The following is a 25836-nucleotide window of genomic DNA, read 5'->3' as shown; positions in this document are numbered from 1 at the left end:
TCATTTAAAATTTTGAATGACGAAAACGTCTCTCTTCTTCTTAAAAAATTATGACATCCTATGGTCATTTTATGACATCGGTCAAATTATGACTTCCTACATGGGATGTCATAATTTTTTCACGGCAAATCATAATAAGGGAGGGGTATTTTTATAATTTAAAAATTTTATAATTTTTTAATGATAAAAATATTTTTTTCACTTTATAACTTCTGAAAAAAAATTATGACATCTTATGTAGGAAGTCATAATTTAACCATAAGATGTCATAAAATGGCCATAAAATATCATAATTTTTTTAGAAGAAGAGGAGTATTTTCGTCATTCAAAATTTCAAATGAAAAAGTGAAACTACAGGCATTAAATGCATATACTGCAGGTATTAAATACGTGTTGAAAAATGGTGACTACGTGGCCCAATCAGATGAAACGATATATTTTTTCTACGTTGAGGGTGGTGTACAAAGAATTTCTCATATCTATTATCTATGGCGATTCTTGGTTATTAGGCCCATGATCAGCTTAGGTTTTCGGCTTTGACATTTATATAGGCCCATTTCATTAAGATATTCAAATAGCCGATAGCCATATGTAAGATGTCATGATGTCCTTAGGAAAATGAAAGATGGTTCCTTATGTGCACTCTATTGATGTAATCATCAATTGAAATTCTCTATAGACCACAGACATACTACAATTAATTGTTATGATAATATACTGATAATATTATCAAATTTCCGATATAGACAAGCAATATTTGATATGTTTTGGATCATTAATTTACATTGGAAAAACATTGCAGAATATCAGAAGGAATAGGGAGAATTTTGCCCTTACATGCTCGCATAAAAATATGGAATTTTGTTTTATTCCAATTCATGATCCTGTTTGTTCATGCAGTCATCCTAACAGACTATAATTAATCTGCAATCAAGTCCTAAAAAATAGGGTCCATGATACAACTGTGAGGTTCATGAACTCGCCTGCAGAGTCCAAAGCTCCATTCATGACTTAATATTATTGCATCAGGGGACCTTACCCGACCTTAATTTAGATCTAGATTTTTGGATTATATAGTCAAATAATCTAGTTATTGTGGACATTCATATCGAGTGGTATCAAGCCATTTTGTCGACAAAATTGAAGCCTTATGTACGGTAGCAATAAGGGCAGCTTGCGAAGAAGAAAATAACGACTCAGACCACGCCCACCAAGATTTTGAAGACACGGTGGGTTGAGATCGAAGAAACATTTCTTCAGACAAAAAAAAAAAAGAGAAAAAAAATCATTTCTTGACAGGACCAAAGAAGTAAAGGAAGAAGGAATAACCCAGTGGAGATGATCGCTCAAACAAGATCGACGGCCATGGTAGAAGGGACTAAGATAAAATTGTCTGCTTAGGTTTCATGATGTAAAGGAAATTGAAGAGAGAGAATGTAGCTGGTGAAGAAGATTGCTCGAAGCAACATCGACAATGACAGAAGCTTCTAAAATAAGATGATGAGCCTGCTTGGGTCTTGCAAGGTCAAGAGAACACTCATAAATTTTTTTTTTTTTTTTTTTTTTATCAAATTTCTTTCTTGACTCTGTACGTTGGAGCATTTCCCATCTTCGCTCAAAAAAAAAAAAAAAAAAAAGGATATGTACTTAAAAGAAAAATGATTCACCAAGTGTATCATATATAATATTATATACTCCTTTTTATATTCAGTGCCATTTGTAAACTCATTGGTTGGTAGACCAGGTAATTATTCTGGGCATGCTGCTAAACATTATATCCAAGTAAAATTTTGTGCATGTGAATTGGGACTAATCTAAATGGTCACACATGTCTATTAAAAAATAGAGATTTTGTGCTTGATTTTTGAATAATGCATCGTCAAATATTTCGAATCGGTAGTTTACAACATCGATGGGCTTCTGTTTAATGGTTTTGCTTTAACAAAAGCAAGGGTCAATGCCGGGAGCTTACTCTTCATTCATTGCGCCGAGCTTGAGCCACAAATATCAAACTAAGTATGGGCTGGATTAAGCATAGATTATAGTAACATGGGGTAAGCTTCAGACTACCTTTAACCTAGCCTTACCCGTCCAATTTGCATCCTTAGCCACAGAATCCATCGTGAAAATAATAGAATTCATATGGTCACATTCATAGATGACATCAAATGAATTTTTCTATAGATCATAGATATACCACATGTTTTCTATATCACAATTTTGTTACACAGGCAAGCATGATCTCATGTTTTCGAGTACTAATCTGCTATAGAGAAATCTTGTGGAATGCTTGAAGGAATTGGGAGAATTTTGGTGTCACATGCTCTCACATCAAAGTATAAAATTTGATTTATACATTCATGAATCCATCTGCCCATGCATCCATGCAAATGCACTCTAAAAAAATATTATTTCTTTCCAATCCCTGTCCATCCAAATATGGTAATTATATGTCGAACATGATTTCCTCAGTCAAATCCCAAAAACTATGGTCCTCAAAACAAGGAAAAGCAGAATTCGATAATGTACTTGCTCACAGACACATCTTTCCAATGTCTATGCTCCCAAATATGATACACTGATCTCATAAGATTTGGTCCGCGATGCTACCTTCTTCTGGCCAAGCAGGTGAAATAACGATGTTCGGAATGCTATCATCATCTTGCATTCATCAATCCTTTCTCTGCAGGAGAACAAGAAAGAGATTTAGTCTAGACTTTTACTAATTAGTACCATCGAGGAATATCAACTCATAATTGCGTTTTGCATGTCATAATCATTGCTATTTTTTCCATAAAATTTCAGTAACTGTTGGTCCGGTAGCCACTTATACCTTTCAAATTGCTTGTTGTAGATCACAATCATTGCTGTGCTTGTTCTTGTTGAAGATGGATGAGAGATATCAAACTCTTTGAGAAAGAACAGAAGAAAATTAAGATCACAGCATGAAACAACATCTAATTAGGGACGGCTGAAAAATTCGTCCTCATGATTATACAATATATATGCGCTCTGTTTGAGCAATATTAAGACATCAACAGACAGGACGGAATGGACGAAAGCAACAGCTTTGACCTCCAGGGTGCTATATATAATGCTTATCCCACCCCAAGAAAAGAAAATAGATAAAAAAACTGATATCATGAAGTACTCTGATCAGAATATATATGTACCTGAAAGGACGAAAATGATGCAGAGTATCGCGAAGTTGACAAATAATCTCGCATCTCTTGCTTGCTAAAGCAGATGTAAAATATGGAGCCTAGATTACGATCCATTCCTAACTGCAGAAAGAGCCAAAAAAAAAAAAAAAAAAAGAAAAGGAAGAGGAGAGAAAGAGAGGAGGAACCGATGGCTTCAACATGAGATGGGTGATGTGTCACTGGATCAAAGGCCAGTCAGGTAGCCCTCGACGACAGATTTCGTTTTCCAGAGTCAACTTGCGGAGAGAAGGGAAGCGCGGTTGTTCTTCACCAGCACCTACCAGCCACTCTGGGAGAGACTCTGCTTCTCGATCATCGAGCTGTACATGCTCCACGGCATCCACACCTTCCACATACATCAACTTCTCACAACCATAAACGTATAGGTGTTTGAGTGCAGGGAAGTTGGACACTCTCTCCAAACATGAGTTGCGAATCAAGATCAATTCTGTAAGAGAGGGGAGGTTTTGTACTTCTCTCAGGCTGTGGGCACCTCGAATGTCTAAACTCTTCAAGGCGGTGGCATGACAAAGGAGTCTATCTGGAAGAGACTTCAACTTCGGACATCTGTTAATGACAATTTTATCAAGTGATGGTAGCAATGATGTTGTCTGGTTGTCCTCCTCCTCCCATCCCCATTCTTCCCAATTAGGCATGTCTTCAAACCTAAGATGCCTTAGTTTGGAGAAGTAGGTGGACAAGGAAGAGCCTATTTTTCTTCCACTCCCCAGCGATAAGAATTCAGGCCCAACGCTCATGATTGCAGAAGCACCTTTAATGCGGAGGTAATCTAGTCGTGGCAGCATTCCCAAGGGTGGAAGCTGCTGGCATAGTGCACAATCATTCAGATACAACCTTCGTAGGTTGGGAAGCAATGACGAGGAGGGTGACATCATCCAGCTGGGAAACTCACGGCCGAAGTAGCCATGGATTTCAAATTGTTCAAGGCATGGCGGTGGGCGAAGCTCCTCGAAGACCTCCCCTATTCTCTTGATTTCTTCCTGCACATCAGAAGAGCTGCTCGGTAGCGTGCAATACATTTGTAGGAAGAGAAGATGGGGCTTGGCTTCAAGTGCGGCAGCTCTTGCTTCAGCCCTGTTTGATACCCTCTCCAATTTGTATATGCTAAGATACCTGAGTTGGGAGAGGGATTTCAACTCTTCCAGGGTGCAAAACCTCCCGTCTTTATGTCCCTTGTGCTCCTGCTTTCCACCATCTCCTACTATAGATCTGCCGCCGGCGCTACCATTCACCACAAATCCAAAAAGATTATACAGTTGTTGCAGTCTCCCTATTCCCATAGGCAGACCATCAAGTGGTGTATAGCTGACATAAAGATTCCTTAGACTGATTAACCCGAGGACACTGCTAGGGAGGCTGTGCAAACAGTAACAATGCTCGAGTACCAGGAATTGGAGATTTCTAAGATTCCCTATACTCTCCGGTATCTCTCTTATTGGAGCACCATCGATACAAAGACTTCTAAGGTGTACAAGATCTCCCAAGGAAGTCGGTAGATTGTTAATGGCTGTTCCACTTAAGTTCAGGATCCTTAATCTCTTCAGCTTTCTGAAGAGGTCCTCTGGAAGATCATGAATATGTGGGGTATGGAAGAATAACAGGGTCCTCAAGGATGTCTGCTTCATTATCAAGTCAGGTATGGTTTCTAATTTTTCATCTACAATTGATAAACGGCGTAGTTTTGTCGTCGATGATGATGACGCCTCGATCCTTCTTTCAAAGGCTTGTGCATCTCCGACGAAGCACTCATCCTGTGCTATATGCTGTGCTAGAGATCGCAAGAGGTCATGCATTTTGCCACCAAATACACCATACCAATTAGGATCTGGCTGTAGAAGGTTCCTTTGCACCAACTCCTTCCAATACCCATCTACCACTTCTTCCAAGAACGTATTGTCCTTGGATGTTAAAAAGCCCTCTGCCACACAAATATTGACAAAAACAGCTTCAGAAATCAGGTGGTCCTCAGGAAATGACGAAAAGCAAGTGAAGCACTGCTTGAGAGCAGGTCGTAAATCCTGATAGCTCAAGTATAATGCGCCCATCACCCCTTTTGGAAGCTCTGTAAAAGACCATGCTGGGCTAGAAAGGATCTTTCTCCATTCCAATGGCCTTTTTGCTTTGGTTCGAAGAAGCCCTCCAGTTGTCCTAAGAGCAAGGGGAAGGCCATCACATTTCTCTACAATTTTCATCCCTATATCACTCAAGTCATGCATGTCTTGTTCATCCCCTTCCTCAAACACCATCTTGCAAATTAATGACCAACCATCCTCTGGAGACAACTTCTCCACCATATGACTGTATGTGGCACCCATTTGTTTGGCAATGTCTATATTTCTAGTGGTTATCAAAATTCTACTATCTGCCAAACCACTCTGCAAGGGCTTTCTCAGTACCTGATCCCATACTTGTGCATCCCAAACATCATCCAAGATTAAGAAGAACTTCTTGTTCGTGATTACTTGGCTAAGCATGGGTTCGAGCACATCCTTCTCCTTAGCCTCTCCAGGGTCACCTCCAGCTTTTGTTATGATAGATCTCAGTAATTCGGACTCTGAGAAATCTTGGGACACGCACAACCAAATCAGTGGCATTTGGTTGAAGTTTTCCTGGAGCTTCTTATCATGGTAAATCTTCTGAGCAAGAGTAGTTTTACCTATTCCACCCATGCCAACAATAGCAAAGATTGGGATCTTTTTCTTATATTCCTTTGTCAACAAGTCCACCAACTTCCTTGTATCATCCTCAATTTTCTCTCCCACAAGATCAGGTTCAACGACAGGAGATGTCTTGTTGCTTATTCCAGTACTATTACAGGGGTCATGACGAGGAGCAGGTGTAAGATGGAGGTCATCTTTGTCCTTGGCAAGTTCTTCAAGCTTAAGGTTGAGATCTTTAATTCTATCGCCAATCTCATGATGGAATCTAACTTTGTGCAAGCAAGCAATAGGAGGATAGCAACAACGTACCGACTCAACACCATGAGATGAGGATGAGTTTGAGTTGAGAAGCTTCTCACCCTCAATCCGGCATTCGTCGATGACATCGTCAGCATCGTACATGAGATCTCGCAGCTCGTTCAGCCAGAGGTTGATGGCTTGATTCTCGAAGCGTCTGTCCTCTGCATCCGCGAGAACGACCTGTATCCTCTTCAACCTCCTATGGAGCTTCTTGATTTCATCGGGCACACCCAAGATCTTGGCAGCCTCTTCCTTTGCATAGGTTAGCAGCATCTCACACAATTTGGAGACTAAGGCATCCGCGACCATGGCCATCTTTTGTTTCTCCGAGTCCAAGACAATGGAAGGGTGGGAGCACGAAATGTTAGGGTGCTCCTTGCACTCTGAACAAGGACAAGTATTTAATAATTGCTAATACCCTTCCGCTCGTCTGAGACAGGACATGTGATATGGCAGAGCTATGTTGGTTATTTTACTCCAAACTAAGATGCCATTTTATTTACATGGGTAAATTATGTTTGTAATTTTTAAATTAAAATAATTTTTAAAATAAATTTTAAATTATAAAATTTTAAATAAGCCTACCAACTATCTGGATCTCTTTTATTTTGTCCTTAGATAAAATTCTGATGGATTTCTCTCACCAAAAATCTGATGTGACAGATCCGGTGTAGACTCGGCAAAATCCAAAACATATGCGACAAAAATTAATATTTTATTATTATTATTATTTTTTTCATTCTTCTTCTCTTCTTTTCTCCCCATCGATCCCTCCAGCCGCACCCCTACCCACCCCGGCACAACCTCCCCCCCGCCACACCCCCTTCGGCCACACCCCCACTCGCTCTGGCACCGATGGTTTGTGCACTGGTGCCCCTTTGGCTTCGCCCCACCTTCAGATCGGCCGTCTCTCACCCTCTACCACCACCTTCTTTTTCTCCTCCCTCGCCTCCTGTCGAGCCCCCTTCCTGCTGCTGCTGCCAACATCCACGATCGACAGATTTGAAAAAAAATAATATATCCAACACAAAACCCCGGTGATTGTCTAAGCTTCCCTGTTTCATAGCTCTAAGCTTGCCACCTTGCTGAACTAATGGGGGGGTGGGTGCAGAATCCACCTGCGGTGATGGGGAATGGGGTCGGGGGGCAGAGTGGGTTGTGTCGAGTGAAACCACAGGGACACATGGGGATAGGACGGGACGGGGTCGGGAGGACATCAGTGCACAACCCACCAGCATCGAGGTAGACAGGAGTGCGATCGGAGGGGGTGCAGCGAGGCGAGCGTTGGGGTGGGTAGGGTGCAGCGAGGGTGCGATTGGAGGGGTTGGTCAGAAGGAAGGAGAAGACTCTTTATAGGAGTCTTTTTTATTTTTTTGGATGCTTTACGATTCGTGCGAGACGTCGGTCAAGCTTGATTGTCCATGTTAGCATCGGAGCTCGTCACGTGGGACTTTTGGTGAGAGAAAATGATCGAAATCCTCTTCGGAGGCAACATAAAAGAGATTCAGATGGTTGGAGGACTTAAGTTTAGAATTTTATAGTTTAAGAATCATTTTAAAAAATTTGACTTAATTTAAGAGTTATTGACATAATTTATTTTATTTATATTTATTTATTTATTTATTTTATTAATTTTTTTTATATACAGAGAAGAAAGAAGATGATGACGTGGCATGAATGGTTTGTAGGAAACCACACTCCTACTATTGAGATTCCGTTCGGATTGTTCCCCTGGAGTGGGAAGAAAAAGATAAAGATGTGGCATTAATTAAAGGTTTGTAGAAAACCCACCCCCATTATTGAGATTCTTTTTGGATTGTTCCTCTGGAGTGGAAAAATGTTAGGATTTGATATCTCGAGATTCAGCCCATATTGAGCCCACAGCGAGGTTCGCGGCAAAAAATGGAGTCCAACGAGACCAAGATCACCCCAAACGGAGCTCGGATGGAGGAGATATGAGCTTTTGAAGTCAGCACGAGATCCGAGACAGTGGAGGACCGTCGGCGACAGACGGCGATGCGCGGCCCAGGCGGGACCAATGCGCGGGATGCACGACCCAGGCATGCAGGCGGCCCAGGCGGGCGCGGGCCGGTCCAGGCCCAGGTGCCCTACCTCGGCCCGTACCCTGATCCACTGTGGACCGGGCGATCCACGGTTGGGCCTGTGGACCGCATGGATATTTTCCATACATTTCTCGTGGTCCACGATACTATTTCATGGACCGAAGCACGATCGGAGGGTCCAGGGACGTCCCGATCTTGATCCAACAGTTTGGAGCCTTAATTGAATTTGATTAAGACTCTTAAACCTAATCTAGGTCATGTTTAATCCTTTAAAAGGGCCTGTGACGAACAGTGAAGAGGTGTGATTCGATTTTTGCTGAGGACGCCATGCAGAACCCGAGAAGAGGAAGAGAGATGTGCAAAGCGCTGAGAGAGAAGGAGCAGTAGGCTCCTGGACAGCGGACGCCAGGCATTTCAGGGGTTCAGGGGGTCTTCTAAGAGAAAGAGCTTTTGTGAGAAAAACTTCTAGTGAGAGAGAAATTGGGTGTATGAGGGTTGAGGGTGAGATCTCCTCTTGTAAAATTTTTTTTTCATAGTGAAGTTTGCATGCCCCATGGAGGCGAGTCCTTTTGTGGCTGATCCACGTATTTTGATTGTTTTATTTTGTTTCTTCTTTCTTCCTGCTGCATCGCGTGGTACTAAAAAGATCTTGAGAGGTGGTATCCTAACTAGACATCTATCCAATAGAAAAAGATAAAAATGTGACATTAAAGATTTGTAGAAACCACATGGTTTCTTTAAATTGTTTGTCTATCGCGAACGATTTTTTAAAAATATAAAAAATCATTAGATAAAATTAATCTACAGTAAATATGATAGATTAGTGGAGATCTATATAGATATGTATTTAATTTTATATTAATTATTTATAAAAACTATCTTATATATTTATATAAAATTAAAAAAATTTAAATAGTATTTATCAGCTAGAGTTTTTTTAGATGAAATTATAAGATGTGATAAATAGTATCGAGCTCACAGTCTATGCGGATCGAACGATATTATAGTATAAATTTTTTTTCTTATATTCTTTGACCAACCGGTTAATCAAAATCTCCGTGTCAGTCTCAATTTTCTCGCCCACCACTTCAGGCTCGGCAACGGGGAATGTCCGTAGCTTATTCTAGTACTCTTATAGCGGTTATCATGTGGAGCTGGCGTAAGATTGAGGTCAGCTCTGTCCTGGACAAGTTCATCAAGCCTATGGTTGAGATCTCTAGTTCTATTTCCAATCGCAGGATGGAATCTAGCTTTGTGCAAGCAAGCAATAGGAGGGAAGCAACAACGCACCGACCCAATAGAACGAGATGAGGATGAGTCTGAGTTGCGAAGCTTTTCACCCTCGATCCGGTATTCGTCGATGATATCGTCTGCATCGTACATGAGATCTCGCAGCTCATTCAGATAGAACATCTTGTATCCTCTTCAACCTCCTACGGAGCTTCTTGATTTCATCGGGCACACCCAAAATCTTGGCAGCCTCTTCCTTTGCATAGGTTAGCAGCATCTCACACAATTTGGAGACAAAGGCATCAGCGACCATGGCCATCTTTTGTTTCCCCGACTCCAAGGCACTGTGAGGTTCAGAGCCGGAAATAGCAGGGTACTCCTTGCACTCTCCACAAAGACAACCATCTAATCAGTGCTATTACCCCTCCACTCGTCCGACAGGACATGTGGATTGTGGTATGGCAGAGCTATGTTTGTTGTTTTACTCCGAATTAAGATGCCATTTTATTTCTTTATTTATTTATTTATTTTCAATTGACTTACCGTTTGCTTTCCACGTGCTTGTTGGAGCTCTAAAATCAGAATAAGATTTCTATAATCCGATCGGCTATTGAAAAAATTATGATCAAATATATTTCAAAAATATTTATAAAAAAATAAATGATCATATGTATTTATAAATGCATATATTAAAATACTAAAAAAAAGAAATAGATAAATCCTACAATAAACGCGTGCACGTTAAAATTCTAAAAAAAAAAAGAATGGATAAATTCTACGGATATTTGAATAGTTTAGATAAACATCATATAACCATCTCTTTTTTGATAGATGTCCCAATATATATACGTGGCAGACGATCACGATCCGACATAATTTCTTCCATGATCGATCTGACTATAGAAGTTTTATCTTTGAAATCACATGCGACGGATTGAGGGGTTTGCCCTCACTTCATGTGGAAGCTGTCTATCTTGATCTTTGATTTGGTGTAATAGCACCTGCGTTCGAATAGGCAAATCTCATCACTTTTTTTTAAATGTGTTTTTTAGCTTTTTTTTCCTTCTTCATTTTAGCGTCGGAAGTGGGTTGGTTTTGAAGCTTCATGGATAGTTGAAGGTAAGGGTGCAAATGGGTCGAGATCGGATCGGATCGTAAGTGATCCCGATCCGATCCAGTTCTTTGATCGGATTCTAATGTTGGACTCAGATCCAACTTAATTGAAAATCAAATTAGATCGGATCGGATCCATGATAAAAAATCTGTCACTCACGATCTGATTCTTTGATTAGATCCTAATATTGGATCAAGATCCAATCCAATTGGAAATCAGATTGGATCGGCTCAGATTCATTATCAAAAAAATCTATCTCATTAGATCTTTTGGATCGGATTGGATCCATGTATAATCCGATCTCAATCTAAAAAAATTGGATCTGGCTCAGACCTAAATTCTAGTTGAGCTCGGTTTGTTTGATAAACTAACATATGCAACATTTATGATAAAAAAAAAATAATATTATTTTATCTTAACTATTAATTTATAAATAATTTCTCAAAATATTACGATCAAATTGAGTAAAATTATATAAAAATTAACAATGCTAAAATAGCACTTGAAATTCTAATCCCACCCTATTGACTCTATAGCTTATATATTAAATTTAATACTGAATTTAAATCGGATCGGATCAAGTTCTAATTCAATAAATTCATATCTGATTTAAAATATTGTACGAATCTAATTTTAAAATTTAATTTAATTTTTTAAATTTTTTAAAATAAATCGAATTGTATCTACGTAGATCGGATGCCGGGTAACGGATCAATCCGTCCCGTGTGCAGCCTTGACTTGAAGGCGGTGTTGCCGGTTGGTCATGCACGCCGGCCGGTGCCAAAAGTACAGTCACTGGCTACACAGAAACAGAGCACGGATATCCCAGAACAAGCTTTCGTGTATCTCAATGCATGGTCAAAGGGCAGGGTCATCAAAATGGTCCCACGCATGATGGTCGGATCCTACTCGTGACCTATGATATAAGAGCGCCATCAACGAGATAGGCATGACTGCTTACTTGCAATGCACCTATGCTCTTAGGCATACCACATGTCACACAGACAAGCATGATCTCATGTTTTCGAATGCTAATTTTCTTTAGAAAAATTTTGTGTAATGCTTGAGAGAATTTTACAGTAACATGCTCTCATATCAAAGTACAAAATTGGTTTATGTATTCACAAATCCATCTTCTCCTGCATTCATGCAAATAGACTCTGCACAAGTTGTTATTTCTGTTCTGTCCTTGTCCATCCAAATATGGTAATTATATGTCGAACAGGATTTCCTCGGTCAAATTGCAGAACTATGGTCCTCAAAACAAGGAAAAGCAGAACTCGATAATGTATTTGCTCCCAAATATGATACACTGGTCTCATAAGATTTGGTCCGCAATGCCAACTTCTTCCGGCCAACCAGGTGAAATAATGACGTTGAGACGTTCGGAACACCGTCATATCATCTTTGCAGGCATCAATCCTTTCTCTGCACGACAACAATAAAGAGATTTAGTCTTGATTTTTACTAATTAGTACCATCAAGGAATATTAACTCATAAATGTGTTTTGTATGCCATAATCATTGCTATTTTTACTTTGAGATTTCAATAACTGTGGGTCTGATAGCCAGTTATACCTTTCAAATTGCTTGTTGCAGCTCACAATCATCGCTGTTGCTTGTTCTTGTTGAAAGATGGATGAGAGATATCAAACTCTTTGAGCAAGATAAGAAGAAAATTAAGATCACATCATGAAACAACGTCTTAGTGGGGATAGAAGCCATAATGTAACTTGAGGGACTTTCAGCTGGGAGAGAAGCTCTGCCTCTTCCAAGATGCACCGTGCACCTTGTCGACTCTAGCATGTCAACAGAGATAAAAGTGGGAGGCTAATAGATTTAAAAAGATGCTAAATTCTTCTGTCTGAGCTTGTGAAATAATGAAATTTGGAACAGCAATGTCTTGCTTCATCAATCCTTTGTCTGCATGAGAACCAGAGATATTTAGTGTAATATCCCGGCCTAGAATCAAGCCCAAAACCCAAAATCATACAAAAAAAAAAAAAAAAAAAAAAAGGAGAAAACAGAGAAATCGGGAGGAAGAAGACTCCCATTGAGAGTCTTCTTCCCACCGTGAAAAGGAGAGGGGAATCCGAGTAAAAAACAGATTCTTCCTCTATAAAACCCAAGCCCCTCGCCTCCTCCTTCGTGAATCACCCTAAAATCTCTCTTTCTCCCGATTTTCCTTGTTCTCGGATTGAAGGTTTTGGCCGGCGATTTAGTGGCCCAAAAACACCACAAAGAGCAAGGTAATGAATCAAAGACTCCTTTCTTCAATTTCTTTTGATTATAAATCAGGATTTCTATCGATTTATTGTTGTTTTTTTTGATGAAAACTTCGAGATTTTGAAACCTCTGTTTTGGCCGTCTGTGTATGTGTGTTTTCCGACGCCGTTCGCCACCGGCGAGCACCCGGATCGAGTGTCACGGTTGCGCCGCCTCAGCTAGATCTCCCCTCCCGTCATTTCGACAAGATCCTGTGGGGGATTTGGATGGAAAAGAAGGGGGGATCGCATCCCCTGTTTCGGCCCAAAAGAAACCCGTGGGAAGAGAAGAAAAGAAGAAGAAGAAGAAGAAAAGAAAAAAGAAAAGAAAAAGAAAAAAGATAAAAAAGAAAAAGATAAAAGAAAAAAAAATAAAAATAAAATAAAATAAGAAGAAGAAGAAGAGAGAAAAATTTTCTCTCTCTCCTCTCTCTACCTTCTCTCTCCAATTTTTCTCTCTAGATTCTCTCTCTATTTTCTCTCTCTAGATCTTTCTCTCTTTTTGTAGATTTTATCTCTCTAGAATCTTTCTACTCTCTCTCTCTGATTGCATCACAGACCCTAGGATATATTTGAATTTAAAATATGATGAATTGAGATTGCTCCGAAATTCGTGCAGTAGATCTGATCCCAGTCCGATCTTATTCGAAATTTGTAACACTTGATTCATATTGAGTCATCCTGATAGGATCTCTGATGATCTCGACCATGATTGCCTCATCGAAAGGATACGAAGGTTTCTCTCTTCACTTTCTCTCTCTACTTTTTCTCTCTAGAATTTTCTCTCTCTTCATGGATTTTCTCTCTCTAAAAGTCTTATGGATTAGTGGAGGATCCAGATACTTAGATAAATCTTAATTTTGGTTAATCCTAAGAGAGGTCCTCGATCTGTGTTATTAGGATCGATTATCGGTAATTTTCTCCATATATGATTTTTATATTTGATCAGGGTTACGAAGGGATGATTGTCTGCAAATAATATCGAGTGAAATATTTTGTTAAAAAAATTCATAAATCAAAGAAGAACATTGATTTCTGTGCTTGGATCAGTCACCGGTAAAGGTAAGAATCCCTGTACATGATCACTATTATATATATATGCTATTTTACTGTTGGTCTTGCATTATTGATTTTGCATCATCGGATTTGAGATCGATGAATTTATTATACCTAAGATACTGTTATTTGATTTTGAGCATGAGTATGTATGTCAATATATATATGTATCAGAGATTGATGGCATGATTATATGGATATGACATATCTGAATTGATCATAATGCAAGTCAGAATTGATTTGATAAAATCAACACATAATGATTTAATGAAAAGAAAGAGATATATGGTATGGACTAGTCTTGTCATGTGGAACAGCCCGCCAGGAGCTTATGCCTGGGATAATCCCCACTGGCTTACAGATGGATCAGCCGGCCAGGAGCTCATGCTTGGGACAGTCCGCTAGGAGCTTATGCCTGGGATAGCCTCTCACGGGCTTTCGTACGTGGGACAGCCGACCAGGAGCTCATCCTGGGACAGTCTTGAAAGACTTTTTAAATGGATTCGATCCGGATGATGACTGAGGTATAGACTTGGATAGTCCAGAGCCAGAAAGAAAATGTTAAAAATCATGTGGTTATGAAAAGAGAAATGAAAGATAAGATATGAAACAATTGTTGAACAAAAGTGTTTCATCTGTTAACATATGATGATGCATCTATTTTAACAAGACAGAAAATTTATGGATGTTTGCATTATTCTGGACATTGAACATGAGATTTTATATTTTATTGCTTATCCTTACTTTCAGACTATATTACTATATCAGTGTGATATGGGAATTCTTACTGGGCTGTAAAGCTCACACCCTTTCATCTTTCTTTTCTTTTCAGAGATACAGGATGTTCATGATTGGCTATGGCTTAGATTTATGGGTAAGCAGATGGATAGATAGAGTGTCATAGTACCTGATCAGATGATTGAAGAAATTTAATTTGTACCTATACAAGATTTTATGAATTATTATTGAAATTAATTGTTATGGATATTAAGGTTGTAATGATTTATTTTGGCCTTGCATATTCTTTAGGACTTGCTCTAAAGAGTATGCGGCCATCACGTATCCGATCCGGGTGTTGGGTTCGGGGCGTGACAGAATGGTATCAGAGCTTAGGATATGATCATTAGAGATTATGATATACGTGATAGGATATGATGGAATAATATCATAGCTTAGGATATGATCATTAGGGATTATGATATACGTGATAGGATATGATGGAATAATATCAGAGCTTAGGTTTAAGATCACTAAGATTATGAATTGATATCAAAACTTTATGTAAGATCCATAGGATGTGACAGAGTGATATCTGAGCTTAGAGCTTAGGTTATGTTCATTTGGAGACAATGATACAAGTGATTAGGATATGACAGAATAATACTAGAGCCCAGGTTTAAGGTCACTAGGGATTGTCATATAAGTGATATCAAAATTTTGGGATTATAATCAATAGAGTATGATAGATAATATCAGAGTTTAAGGTTATAATCATTAAGGATGTAATAGAATGACACTACAAGAAATTTGATTTTTTGTGACGAAATTTTAACGACGAAATATATTTCATCGCAAAAAAGTAAGCTTTTGCAACAAAATTTAAATTTCGTCCCCAAAAATTAGGTATTTGCGACGAAAAAAATTGCGTTGCAAAAAGTTATATCTTTTGCAACGAAATTTTTATTTTTGTTGCTAGAAGTTGATTTTTAGCGACGAAATTTTTTTTCGTTGTAAAAAATAATTTTTTTGACGATGAAATATTTTTTTTTCGTAGTTAAAAAATTATTTTTTACGATAAAAAATAATTTTGTCGCCAAAAAATTATATTTTTTATGACGAAATTGATATTTCGTTGCTAAAAAGAAAGGCTTTTGCGATCAATTTTATTTATATTTAGCGACGAAACTATTGCGTCGCTAAATTTTATTTTATTGAAAAATTTTTGAATATTTTGCGACGAAAATTTAAATTTCGTTGCAAGAATTGATTTTTAGCGACGAAAGTTTTTTCATTGCAAAAAATTATTTTTTTTGGCGACGGAAAAATTTTTCGTTGCTAAATTTTTTTTTTGCGACGAAAATAATTACGTCACAAAAAATTGGATTTTATGCGATGAAATATTTGTTTCGTTGTGAGAAATTTGATTTCTCGATCATTTGCGATGAAATTAAATTTTTATTGCTAAAAATTAATCATTTGCGACGAAAATATTTTTGTTGCAAAAAATATATTTTTTTGCGACAGAATATTGATTTTTAGCAACGAATGTATTTCGTCGCTAAATATTTTTTAATTAAAAAAAACTTTTGATATTCTGTCCTAATTGAAAAAAACCCTGTTGATTTCTCCCTCCCCGATCTCCGCCGCGGTCATCCAAATTTTCTCTCTCTCCGATCTTCGGCGACAGTCCTCCTTCCCCGATCGTCGGTCGTCCTTCCCGGTAAGTCCTCTCTCTCCCCGCCACCATCCTCTCTCTCTCTCCCTCCCCACCGCCGTCGAGCCCTCCCTCCCCGCCACCGTCGCCGCTCGAGCCCGCCCCCCATCGCTGATCGAGCCCACCTCCCAGCGCGCCGGCCATCTCCCTCCCGCCTCGCCACCCTCTCCTCCGCGCACCGAATCCTCCCTCTTCTTTGCCTCCTTCCCTCTGGTTCCCTCCAATCCCTCGAAACCCTAACCCTCCAATCCATAAAACGAAGGTGGCGGCCACCTCTCCTCCCTCCTTTTCCTCCTCCTTCCATACTTTCCTCCTATTCTTCCCCGCCGGCCGCCGCCGAAATGACTACCTCCTCCTCGTCTGGGCTACTCCAAGGATAAGGCCCTCGTCGCCTCCAAATCCCTCCTCCACATCACCACCCCCGACAAGCCTGACGCCGTCCTCGCCTTCCTCCTACACCACGCCGGCCTCTCCCCCCGCCAGCTCCACGCCTTCGTCCACTGCCGCCCTACTGTCCTCGCCACCAACGTCCCCTCCAATCTCCTCCCCAAGCTCAAGGTCCTCGAGCGCCTCCTACCCTCTCCCGTCCCCCGCCGCCGCCTGCCGCTTCGGCCTCCCGTCCCCCACCGCCGCCTACTGCTTTGGCCTCCCGTCCCCCACCGCCGCAGCGTCTGCAAGGCAGTCGCCGCTGGTCGACCCATCCATCCCCTGTCTCTCTCCCTCATTTTCTTTCTCAGTCTGGTTTGTCTGGTTTCGTAGGGCCGCCACCGCCGCGTCGCCGTCGGGCCGCCACCGCCGGGCCACCGTCGGGCCGCCACCGTCGGTTGCCGTCACTGTCACCATCACTGCTCACGGAAGAGTTGAAGGTGAAACCATTTTTTTAATTTATATATTTTTTTAATTTTTTTAATAAATTTTAATCATTAAAAATAATTATTTATTATTTTAGTAATTAGATATAATGTTAGATATAAATATTTGTTTGATATAATTAATTTTAATCATGATTTAAAAATATTTTAAAAATAAATTTTTTATAATAATAATATATTAATTGTAGCATAACAAATTTATAAGCCTTAGAATTTTTGTTCGAGGATAGTGTGCATAAACTAATATTTTTTTTTATGAAAAAAATATTGATGCTTTACACACTATTCTCGAATTATCCTCGTGGACAGTTTGGGCACGTGAATGAATTTAATATTGCAACACATGTGCTTCTATATCACAGAGTTTTATCGGTATTTTCGATCATGTTCTCTGGATACATAGCATAATTTTAATGCTTGTGTATCTGGAGAACTGCGTCGAAATGCTGCCGAAATTTTTTTGGTATACAAGACATGTATTGCAATATTAAATTCTTACGTTCCTGAATGGAATAGGACCATCACCCTATAGGTAGGAGATATAAGGCGTTAGTCAACTATTATTACATAAAATTGATTGTATAGTTTGCATCATAAATATGTAAGTATGGATCGTGGTTGGATGTCTTTGCGTGATAAGTTCTGTCCCGAGTATATTACGGATGTGATGACTTTTATGAATGTGGCGTCCAATCATACTAGAGAAGATGGGAAAGCTCGTTGTCCATGTCGTCGATGTAAGAATTTATTTTGGTGTACCTTATCGGACATTCAGAATCATTTATACGAACACGGTATAGATGTGACTTACAAGAGATGGACTTGTCATGGTGAAGATTTGCCGACTAGCTCGAACATATTGTCCAGGAGTCCCATAAATCCGTCGTCAGTCGATGGATCATGCAGTCGTGAAAGACAAATACTTGGTGAAGAAGATAGAGAAATTTTAGAGGATCTTCATCCGGAATTATTTAAAGTAAATGTAGAAGCGAGAGCAGAACATCAGCATTCCATTCCGAGACAAGAAGCTGAAGAGGACAGTAATATATCTATAAATGATAGATTCGAGCGTCTATTAAGAGATGCACAAAGTGATGTTTATCCTGGTTGTAAGAAGTACTCTCTGTTGTCCGCCGTAATAAAGTTATTACACATGAAGACACTTGGTAAGTGGTCAAATAACTCATTTAATTGGTTGCTCAAATTTTTGAAGGACTTACTGCCAGAGGGAGAGTTACTTCCGTCAAGTCATTATGAAGCCAAAAAAATATTGAAAGGACTCAGTTTGGGAGTCGATGACTTGGGCCTACGCTGTGAAAAGATACATGCATGTCCGAATGATTGTGTTCTGTTTCGGAAGGATAAACAAGATCTACAAGCATGTCCAATTTGTCATTCAAGCAGATGGAAAGAAAGTCATGGTAAGGATAAGAAGAAAAAGAAAATACCATGCAAGATTTTGCGGTACTTTCTGATTACACCACGATTGCGTCGATTGTTCATGTCGAGGTATACTGCTTGTGACATGCGATGGCATAAGGAGGTAAATAATATGGACGATGATGTCATGAGACATCCATCAGATGGAGATGCATGGAAACATTTTGATCGTGAACATCAATGGTTTACAGCTGATTCACGAAATGTCAGGCTAGGGTTGGCAACAGACGGATTTAATCCATATGGTAATCTTAGTACTGCTTATAGTATGTGGCCTGTTATGGTATTTCCTTATAATTTACCACCATAGAAGTGCATGAAATCACCTTTTAATCTATTGGCCTTGTTGATCCCGGGTCCCTGTGCCCCTGGAAGAGACATAGACATATTTTTAGAGCCATTGATCGAAGAGTTACAATATTTGTGGGAAGAAGGATGCGAAATATATGATCATGTTGTAGGAGGCATCTTTCATATGCATGCAGCATTGCTTTGGACAGTTAACGATTTTTCTGCATATAGCGATATTTCTGGATGGTGTACAAAAGGGTATAAAGCATGCCCAACTTGTAACGATGATATTACATCGGACCGTATTCGTGGAAAGATTTGTTTTACCGGCCATCGACGTTTCTTGCCAGATGATCATAGATGGAGGAGAAGTCTTAAGTTCAATGGCAAGCATGAACGACGTGCGCAGCCAAGATTCTGGTCTACGGACAATATTTTAAATCAGTTACCAAACCCACAGGATGTCATATTTGGTAAGGGTCTGGCCAGCCAAGTAGGGGTGCGAACAAGTATCGAAAATTGGAGAAAAAAGAGCAAGTTGTTTGATCTTTCATATTGGAAAATGCTTCTTCTTCGACATAATCTTGACGTCATGCATATTGAAAAGAATATATTTGATAATGTATTTTATACCATTCTCAATATCGAAGGAAGAACGAAGGATACCGTGAAGGCTCGTCTTGACTTAGAGGATATGCGGATTAGAAAGGAATTACATTTGATTCGACGAGGGGATAGGCTGGTGAAGCCATTGGCATGTTATACACTGAATCGAAGAGAGAGAAATCAATTTCTTTCATATTTGAGATCAGTGAGGTTTCCTGATGGATACGCCTCAAACTTGAAATGGTGCATCAAGTCGAAAGATGGGAAGATCGTCGGGATGAAAAGTCATGATTGTCATGTACTTCTACAGCATGTGCTCCCAGTTGGTTTGCGCGGATTGTTGCCGGATAATGTGTGTGATGCGTTACTTGATCTGGGAACTTATTTTCGGGACTTATGTGCGAAGACATTGAGACGAAGTCAGATCGACATATTAGAGAAGAAGATTATCATTACTCTCTGTAAGCTCGAGATGATATTCCCTCCCGCCTTCTTTGATATCATGGTGCATCTTTCTGTTCATCTTCCACATGAGGCTAGATTGGGTGGGCCAGTACATACAAGATGGATGTACCCAATTGAAAGGTAATTGCATGATATTGTAATATTTATTATTCATTATTGTATTTTTATTATATGTGATATCAATTGATAATTTATTGAATAGGGAGATGCGTGAATACAAGAGTGCCGTCACTAACAAAGCACGGCCTGAAGGTTCAATAGCAGAGGCACATGTTATGAATGAATGTCTGACGTTCTGCTCTATGTACCTTCGACGAGTGGAGACCAAATTTACAAGGCCACAACGGAATATCGATGTTGACGAGATTCTGACCGATGGATTGTCCGTGTTCTCCAATGTTGCCCGACCATATGGTAAAAAAGATTTTCGAATGTTGACACCACAAGAAACGGATGACATGCATTGGTATGTGCTAAACAATTGCGAGGAGGTAGAAGCCTACATGATGTGAGTATATACATTTAATTTTTATTTATTGATATATCAATGAATGTACGTGGACTCTAAATTAAAATATACATGGTATTACTGTATCACTTCAGAGAACACGAAAGTGAGCTCAGAAGAAGTAATCCTACATTAGCAGCGGCACGACATAGGAATCAATTCGCATCATGGTTTGACGAACGGGTAAGTTATTTTCATGTTCATCCATGATTAAAAGTTTGTTTATATAGTATTTATTTTGTCAAATTTAACCTGCTTATTGTTCTTTTAATTGTAGATAGCTCAGCTACGTAGAGACAATCCTAACTGTATCAGTAATGACTTAGCTGCACTTGCACGAAAATCTGACAGACGTGTATCAGTATATTCAACATGCATAGTCAATGGTGTGCGATTCTTAACGGAAGATCGCGATCGTGATCGAACCACACAGAATTGTGGAATAAGCGTGGAGGGCGAGCACAAGGGTGAAATAATAGATTTTTTTGGTGTTCTGCATGAGGTTATAGAGTTGAGATATAGTGGTCTTCGACAGATTGTGTTATTCAAATATCGATGGTATGACTTAGAACGACACAGGCCAATTGTTATAGATCCTCAACTCGTCAGTGTCCACACTGGTCATGTATGGTATGAAAGTGATCCTTATATTTTTGCAAAGCAAGCAAGACTAGTGTGGTATATTGATGATAACAAAATGAAAGAGCCTTGGCGAGTTGCAATAAGGGCTCAGCATAGGTATTTGTTTGATCCTGCACTTTTCACATGCCCAAATGATGAACATCTTGAGAATGAAGTCTGTGCAATTATTGAAAATGAAGCATATCAAATGCAAGCACCAGATAACATATTAGTGCCAGATGATACGATTGACATAGGACAATTACAAAGAGACGACTATGAACCTGAGGATGTTTCTGTTGTTGGATCATCGATAAGGGCACGGACACGAGCACGATCCAATAATGACTTCATTAACGACGATGCTGATAGCACTTCAGGGTCGAAGTCTTCTATGACTCCCGTCGAAGATGACTATATGGACACGAGTTCAGAATCTGAGAATAATAATTAATATGAATAAGTAATTTAATTTATTTATTTTTGTTATATCATGTAATACTTGAGTTTTTTTGATTACGTACTGATTTAAATTATTTTAATCATTGTAGCATCATGACTGGTCCTGGATGTAGACATTCACGGGGTAGGCAGCAGGCTCCGCTTGATGATACACATCCTCACTTTAGCATTTTGCATGATGAGTCAGAGGATTTAGATGAGACTCAGTTGCCCGAGTCCACAGAGCAGACTAGTGCTCAGCCAGAGCTTGCCCAGCCGGAGGCCATGGTACCGCAGCATCATCCCCTTACAGGTACATCTCTATCAATTTATAAACCATATATATTTTTTTGTTATATGCATTTAGTGATACATGATATATGTTCATTTCACCAATTTTTACATGTAGGAACACAGCATCGACGTGCAGTGCGTGGTCCTAGTAGGGGTCTTGTTTTGGAAAAATATGTGCATACACACAATGAAAAACTGAGGGTATATATATTTCGAGATCATCCGATTGGCACAGAGGCTAGTATCGTCGCAAATGAGATCAGTTTGTATATGTGGAATCATTTTCCGTGGGCTGCTGAAAGTTTCAAGCATGTAGCTCCTCGATACCGTGATGCTCTAGTCTCTCACATCAAGGTAAGAATTAAATTTGGATGTCTAGCATATCATTACATGATCATATTATTTTTGGTTATATAAATAAATTTTTTATTATATGAATAATTTTATGTATTTGCTTTTTGGTATGATTACTGTGTAGGATAATATTGACTTCGAGGATTGCACTGACGAAGAAGTGACGGCATGTATTCTCAAAATGGCTGCAAATAGATACAGAGATCGGCGATGTAGGCTTCATAAATACTGCAATGAGCTGCAGGCGAAGGGGATTGATCCTGTGACCCAGCCATACAGAAATTGGGCTGGGTCTAGTGACGATTGGCGGTGGTTATGTGAGCATTTTGGAAGTGAGGCATTTCAGGTATGTCTAGTGTTCCAAATTTTTTTAATTATGTTATGTCCTTTATTGGTTATAATTGTATATATTTTGTAGCGACGATCGGAGGCGAATAAGGTGAATAGGAGCAAGATTGATTCTATTCATATGCAAGGAAGTGCCTCTTTTGCACAGGAAATGAAGAGGATGGTACGTAACTACATTTGCAATCATACTTTGTAACTTTTTATTAAATATTTATATTATTTTGATATCTTTTTTTCTTTTTTTTTTGTTTGAACAGGGACTATCCGGAGTCGACGCTTATGCTAAATTCTATCAAAACAAGAGTGGCGAGTTCGTGACCGAGGAGGCGAGGCAGCGTCATGTAAGTATCATTACTCTACATTTTGAATACTTTTAAAGAGTTTGAAAAAAATTTATGATTTTATTTGGTTTATTGTGAAGGAAAAAATGTTAGAATTGAGAGAGCAGGCGACGAGGGAGGTGGGATCTGACGGTGATACTGGATCGCAGCAGGTTTGTTTGATGACAGATGATACGATTTTGGATACCATCCTCGGGCGGCAGCTAGGATCTGGTCATAGCATGCGGTCCAAAAAATCATGCAGTTCGTCATCCGGTCGGTCTGATGATGCATCGGTGCCAGAGGCAGTTAGGACATCCATGAGCATGATGCAAGATCAGATTAGTTACTGGATGAATCGTAGTCAGACGCTCGAGAGGATCGTAGCTGCGGTGGCGGGATGGCTCGGTATTGATGCTTCTGAGTTAGCACCTCTACAGTCACATGATGCCGTCTCTGCACCACCATCGCGACACATATCGGGTCAGGGATCGACGCCTGGAGAAGGGAACGAGGCCAACGAGTCAGATCATACTTAGTTTGTACTTATTTTAAATTTAAAATGGTGTATGGACTTATATTTTTGTATATGATAAAGATGGTTATGAAACTTTTTGATACTTGAAATTGGTCTTTTGACTTAGAATATTTTTATTGTGTTAACATACTATTTATTTAAAATATGTTTGATCAGATAATTTGTATTTGAGTAGGTTTTTTTGGAAAATAAATAAAAATTTTATTTTTTATCCAAAATTTTTTTAGCGACGAAATATTAATTTCGTCGCAAAAAAATTTGTGAACCCAAAAAAAGTAAAACTTTTATTATTCATTGCGATGAAATTTTTTATTTCGTTGCTATTTTTGCGACGAAAAAATAGTTTCATCGCTAAAAATTATAACTTTTTGCGATGATATTTTTATTTCGTCGTAATTATGACGACGAATATTTTTATTTCGTCATCCTTCTAGCGACGAAATTATTATTTCATCACCATTATAGCGACGAAATTTTTTTTTCATCGCAATTATAGCAACGAACATTTTTTTCGTCGCAATTATTGCGATGAAATTATTTCGTTGCTATTTTTGCGATGAAAAACTAGTTTCGTCGCTAAAAATTTTACCTTTTTGCGATGAAATTTTTATTTCATCGCAATTATGGTGACGCATTTTTTATTTCATCGCAATTATGGCGATGAATTTTTTTATTTCATCGCCCTTCTAGCGACGAAATTTTTATTTCGTCGCTATTTTAGCGACGAATTTTTTTTTTCATCGCAATTATAGCAACGAACATTTTTTTCGTCGCAATTATTGCGACGAAATTTTTGCGACAAATTTTTTTGTGACGAAATCCATCGCTAAGTTTTGCGACGAATTTCATTTTCGTCGCAAAAAATAAGAAATTTTTTTTTTAATCAAAATATTTAGCGATGAAATTTTTTTTTGTTGCAATTTTAGCGACGAAAATTTAAGCTCTTGCGACAAAATATTTTCGTCGCTAATACAGCACATAACTTCATCGTCTGGGTTTACTATTTTTTGCGACGAAATAAAATATTTTCATCGCTAAGGTCTTTTGCTACGAGGCTTTCTCTACAAATTTTTAGCGACGATATATTTCGTCGCAAATACGTTTAGCGACGAAAATATGATTTTTAGTGACGAAAAAATTTCATCGCAAAAAATCAGATTTCTTGTAGTGTGATATTATAGTTTAGGTTATGATCATCAGAAAATATGATTTATGCGGTATTTGAGTTTAAAGTAATAATTATTCAGAATTATAATTTTAGTGATATCTGAACTTAGGTTATGATCATGAGGAACATGATAGATATAAAAGAGAAGATTCAATATTTAGATTTCGAATCAATAGATATTAAGATGAAATTTATGCATAAGTGGCATATGATATCTATAATAGAATTGACGAGTTATATCTTAGATTTCAATTAGTAAGATTGACCTAAGTATGAAAAGAGTTGACCTTGAAATGAAGTGGAAGGTATTGATAAGTTATGTTGAATATACTAGATGATTTTGGAATATAAAACTTATATGATTGAAGATCATGATATTTTTTTTAATTTCGATGATAATTGTCTGAGCATTATGAATTTTGGACTTATCAAAGAAAGTTAATTAGGATATGGTCCAAGAAAAAATTTTATCATATGAGAGAGAAATATTTTTGAGCATTGAACCTATAAGAGGATCATATATGAAACTCAATCTTAGATAATATATATATATATATATACTTGAATTTTATTATGAGAATATGAGATACACATCTTGGTGAAATTTTTGGTTACTCAAAATATCATATTCTGAATATGATTCCTTGATCTTTCAAGTTGCATTGAATTTCAAGTCAAAAGTTTATTTTTCTAAGTGGATCAAAAGCATTTTGATATTGTTGTTAAAATAAAGAAAAAAATTTATTTTGTCAGAGTATGATATACAGGTTATGATGAAATCTTTAATAATTCATATTATTACCTTTGGATTAGATTTTTTTTTTTTAATTTTTTGATGATTGTTGAAGATGGTGAAGTGTATTAATTATTCAAGTCAAAGTTTAGATTTTTAAATTAAATTAAGATATCTTGTTAGTGTTAAATTTTGAATGACTTATATAAGGGACAAGATTTTATATGGATAATAAGATTTTGTATGAATTTGTTGATTAATATTAAGGATTGTGATAAAGGGAGCTCTATAAGAAATAATTAAGTTAATTCTATTTATAAAGATGTTGGCTTGAGTTTTTCTAATTTGTCAAGTTAGAATTAATTTTTTTAAAAAAAAAGTTTGATTTAGAAATTATCTAAATGATTGTAAGGTAAATCTAAGGTTAACTCCAATTAATTCTAGACATGTTGGATTCTTGAAGAGTGATGAAACTTATATAATGATTTCAAA

General features: G+C 38.3%; 1 long non-coding RNA gene across 1 annotated transcript; it reads right to left on the bottom strand.

Moving 5' to 3' along the window:
* Positions 1-2274: 2274 nt before the first annotated feature.
* Positions 2275-6639, bottom strand: LOC105039990 (putative disease resistance protein RGA3). The gene is made up of 4 exons (XR_831035.3): positions 3350-6639; positions 3174-3237; positions 2834-2909; positions 2275-2683 (listed from the first exon to the last, which is right to left on the bottom strand). It is a non-coding gene; the product is annotated as a putative disease resistance protein RGA3 (long non-coding RNA).
* Positions 6640-25836: the final 19197 nt, after the last annotated feature.

This window comes from Elaeis guineensis, chromosome 1 (assembly GCF_000442705.2).
Source record: "Elaeis guineensis isolate ETL-2024a chromosome 1, EG11, whole genome shotgun sequence".
In the NCBI taxonomy this organism is placed as follows: Eukaryota; Viridiplantae; Streptophyta; class Magnoliopsida; order Arecales; family Arecaceae; genus Elaeis; species Elaeis guineensis.
Note: the sequence above shows the minus strand (reverse complement) of the source record. Positions and strands in the feature narration are given on the sequence as shown.